Below are 4,704 nucleotides of genomic sequence, written 5' to 3'. Positions count from 1 at the left end.
TGCACTACACCATATTTGGCCTATTGCAACATTTTATTTGGTGTTACAAGCAAAACTGTTGCCTTAAATTACTAAAATTTGACATAAGGTAACAGTTTTTTTTAATGTTACAGTAGAAAATACTAAATGTTATCATAGACATGATGAAATAGCTATTATAACACAAAAAATAGTGTTATCAAAGATATTACAATTAGTGTTAACACAACACTAAATATTTAGGCGGGTATTTCCGGGCCAAATTTTACAAAATTTTTACCAATTTTTGGGCAGCCCAGATAAAAAATTTGACCCGCTTATTTTTAGCCCGCTTACCTATACACTCTCGAATATATGCACTCACAGATAAACACTCTTGTACACTCAAATATTCTCGATGGGTCAGAGCTTGGAGATTAGGGTTCTAGTAGTTAGGGTCAGAGCTCTCTCCATCACCGATGAAAATTTTATTCAGTTTAATTAAGCAGAGTCTTCAAAGGGTCTTCACTGCAATCACATCTACGCGGGCTATCAACGATTAGGTGAATTTAGGTTGGTTAATTTCAATTGGGATTTTCATCAATTAGAATTTTTTAGCTTTTCAGCAATTGGAGCTTTGACCAATTTGGTTTCTTCTTTTTGTAGGTGTACATTCATGGTAATAAAGAAAGATTTTCATCAGCTTCATGGTAAGTCGACCGCACTTTCCACAATTATTCTTACCAATTTTGTTTATTTACGATTTAAGACACAAATGTTTACCTATACACTTGAGTGGGCTTGTTAACGCGTTTTTTATTTTCTCTCTTGTTCCTGGATCTGAGGTTCACTCTCGCTTGGCTTCATATCTTCCTAAGGTTCATATATTCGTAAATTGTTCAATCTATTTAGTATGAACGTTTTGTTAATTTTTGTCTAAATGTAATAATTTTGTTCTTCACTTTTAATTCCTATATTTGTTTCGAATTGCGGAATTAATGTATGTTTACTTAGGTCAATTTTATTGGTATTGGAAGGACTTAAGTTTCATCGCTATATGTAACCTTCTAGTTCTTGTGTGTGTAAAAGCGAGAGATTGATTAGTTTTACTTCCTCAACTGTTTACTTTGATGTATCTAACTTTCAATTGAGCCTTATATTTATTCTGTATTTAGTTCTTGTCTGTACAGACAATTGAGCCTTAATAACCATCCGATTATAATCAGTTCTGTGACCTCAACTTCTAACTGGCTTTTAAACCCTTTGTAATTATTGCTTACAGCAAGCCACAAGTGTCTCATTATTAAGATATACTTTTGCTTCATTTGGATTGGATTATACCTCTAGTCATGGGTTGAAGATTTATGTGTCTAAGTTATTGAACTAGTTAAGTCTTATATTCAAATTTTAGTATTATTGTAATTTGTAACCTTTGCATCACTATAATGAATATTATAACTTTTTTATATCTGATACATTAATAACATGGTTTTATAATATTTAGGATGATGAATAAGATATGGAAGTTGACTCTGCGACATCTGCAACTACAACCCTTGTGAAACTGCGACATTTCGCTACCTTCGTTTTACAGATTCAAAACTTAAAGTGCTAATTACTTTAAGGCCCCGTAGTAAATGTCGTACAATGCCTCATTCTTAAGCTCCATACATTTGAGGGAGTAGGCATTGTTGGCTGACAGAAGCCCATCAGAATTTTCAAGAGCTCTGCACCGAGAGTGTGCCATTCCTATGGGCTACCCGAAATGCCAAAATCAAATCATCCATACCTCACACTTATATCAAATTCATATCAAATTTTCATTACTTGGTGCTATACTGCCATTTATATAGGTGCTCAGCTCCACCTGCTGCAAGCTTTACTAATTACATTAGGCCATTTGATTCTGTTCATTAGGACATTTGATTATGTTCTTTACAGCTCTATGATTATTGCAGCAAGGCTATATCTTTTTATTTAAAATTTTCTTTATATAGTTTGCTTTTGTGCAGGCCTGTTGTGTCATGGAATAAACATCAGATAGCCCGCAGGTGGCTTGTGCACGTCTTTCTACTTTGTTTTGGGAATTAAGAGGTTGAGATGACCGGTTCCTGGCTCTGCTGCCAAGCGATCAGGCCAGTCACATGTTACGATCTCTGGGTATACGTCGGCCAGTATTATTGTATATGTTGTAAGTATACAAAATGTAAATTGTGTTATTGACCCACAACCTATAATCCAGTAAATAACAAGTAACATCTGATATTTATCATCTTTAGCCTATATGACTTATGATGGGTATAATCTGATCATATCTTAAATCTATGTTTTAATAAAAGTTTGACTGGTGATGATTAAATTTTTTGTGCTATTGCCTGATTATGTGATGTATTTTCTTAGTTACCACATTTGTATACTTCTTTAGCTCATGGAAGAGGCCGATGATCATTAAATTTTCGCGATGTTTCTTGCTCTTTTAGTTTGGACTTTCTCAGCTGACTTGCATTTCTTCTTTGGTCACATGGCCATTTTTAAAGAAATAGAAGATGACAAGAGGTTAGTACTATCTCAATTCTCAAGGAACTCTGCAAGAGAAGTTCATCGAAATATGCCAGTATCATATGTTGGCAACATATGTCTTACATTTCTCTTCTTTCCGGTGACACGAACCTCGTCTGTGTTACCTCTCCTTGGTTTAACCATGTTTCTTTTTACAGCTCACGGCTCGTGTTATATCGTCTACTGGGCTCTCACAAATTGTTTGTCATCAAAGGTACATACTCGAATCTAACTCTGGTCTGCCAAAATTGAAAGTCTTGTATTCATTTAGTCTTAACTTTGGTCATCTCCAAAAACACAAGTCTTATGTCACTTTGATCAAAAAATCGAACTTGAAAGTTATCGTACACACTAGATTCCTCCCTTATTATGAGATTGGTAGAAAAAATTTCCTCTTAATGAATGGTTGTGAAGAATTTATCTTTGATTGATGTGGTTTGTTAGCTTTAGCTTTAGAGAAGTGCCAAATTTGCAAAAGTAGATTGTGATGTGTTGGAAATGTTTATCACAACTTAGTATTCCAGTTTATTGGTTTTATCTCCTTGGCTTTTCTCTAATACTCTTCTTCCTTGGCAACATAGAAAAGATTAGACAAATGTTATATCATGGGGTCATATTTGACACTTGTTTGGCAGATATGTCTGAAATGAAATTGGCCCAAATGTCTAACTTTTTGTATTCTTACTACAAGATTTTAGTACATTATTTCCTAAAGAGGTTGTTTCTTGACTTTCTTTTGTAAAAAATGGATTCTGGAAGGGTTAAATAACTGTCACATATCTAGTTTAACAGTTTACTTTTGTATGAACCATACAAATCTTTAGTTCTTGTTCACTGGATTGAATGCAGATGCTGGAATGTATGGATGATATGCACAACATAACTATGCTAGAATTATACGTTGTGCTCTACTTGTGCTGATTCTTGATTTCCGAATCAAATGTTGTGTAGTGCTGATTTTGGTCTGATTTTTTTTTCTGCAGGAATTTCTTGAGAGCAGTAGTATTTTTGTGATCTTTTCTTTTCTTCTCTTCTGGATCAGGGAAGGCTTTTTCTTTTGGCTGTTGTTGGGCCATATGGGCCAGGAATGTCTTTGAGCTCTTTTTTTTAGAGATGGTGGGCTGATGTTTGTTTTTAGATTGCGAGGGGGCTTTTTGGTTAAGTCTTTTAGCTTTGCCTTTCTTATTTTAAGTTAGGTTTGATTTTTGATGTAATTTATTTTTGTTTTTTTTCTCTTTGTTTTTCTTAGAGTCCGTTCTAAGAGAAATTTTGAGAAGTGACTCGTGTAAATTCTTTCTCTTTTATATATTTTACGAGGCTTAGACCTCATACCAAAAAAAATATACCACAGTGTTAAAAAAGAATGTTACAATAAGATATAAAAATGTTACCAAAAGATTAAATTGAGTGTTACAATAGTTAATATGGTGTTGCAAAAGAGTCTATTCCAACACATATTTAGGTGTTACCAAAGGGTTAGGTATGTTGCAACAGAACTGTGGTTACATTTTCAACTTGTTACCATAGAAATAGAAAATGTAACTATAGCTACTCTATTGTAACACATTAAGAGGTGTTACCAAAATTTCAAAAAATGTAACCGTAGACCCCTATTGTAGCAGGATCAAATCCAACACCCCCTTATTTTTAAAAAGTGTAACCATAGCCAATAATTTGGATTTAGGTAACATTTTTTGGTCATTTTAACATATTTTTTTTGTGTTGCTACAGGTCAAATATGGTGTAGTGATGGATTACTGTCAAAACGGCTTGGATGAACTTAAATGTTGGTCGACATTTTATATCGTGCAGCCGATGTTGTCATTTTTGGTGGTTGGATGCACCGTTGTGTGAGCGTGCAAAAATCATCATTCCTGGCCTTCCTGTCCTTTTACGCAGGATTAACTATCTTGAAAGCCTTCAAAGTGAAGGTGAAGTTAGGAGGAGTGTGGATTGTTCGAATGAAGTTGATGGGTATAAAATGATTGAAGATGAAAAACCAAGTAGCAACATAAGACTAACTTTGTTGGTTGTGACATGGATGACAATCTTACTCTACTGGATTTGCAAGACAAAAGTTGTAGAAAAGATGTAATGATTCACTTGTAATTATTTTTTTTCTTTAGTTGTTGCATTTTGTATAGTTGGTGGTTGTTGCATTTAGTTTAATTTAAGTTAGTTGGATGT

The 4,704-nt window shown here is 34.0% G+C and overlaps 1 long non-coding RNA gene across 1 annotated transcript; it reads left to right on the top strand.

Annotated features, from left to right (window-relative positions):
- The first annotated feature begins 368 nt into the window (after positions 1 to 368).
- On the top strand, positions 369 to 2,143 carry LOC141696743 (uncharacterized). Its single transcript, XR_012564480.1, has 3 exons — positions 369 to 531; positions 625 to 668; positions 1,971 to 2,143. It is a non-coding gene; the product is annotated as an uncharacterized LOC141696743 (long non-coding RNA).
- Positions 2,144 to 4,704: the final 2,561 nt, after the last annotated feature.

The sequence above is a fragment of the Apium graveolens genome, chromosome 11 (assembly GCF_009905375.1).
Source record: "Apium graveolens cultivar Ventura chromosome 11, ASM990537v1, whole genome shotgun sequence".
Lineage (NCBI taxonomy): Eukaryota > Viridiplantae > Streptophyta > Magnoliopsida > Apiales > Apiaceae > Apium > Apium graveolens.
This window is presented reverse-complemented; position numbering and strand designations above follow the sequence as displayed.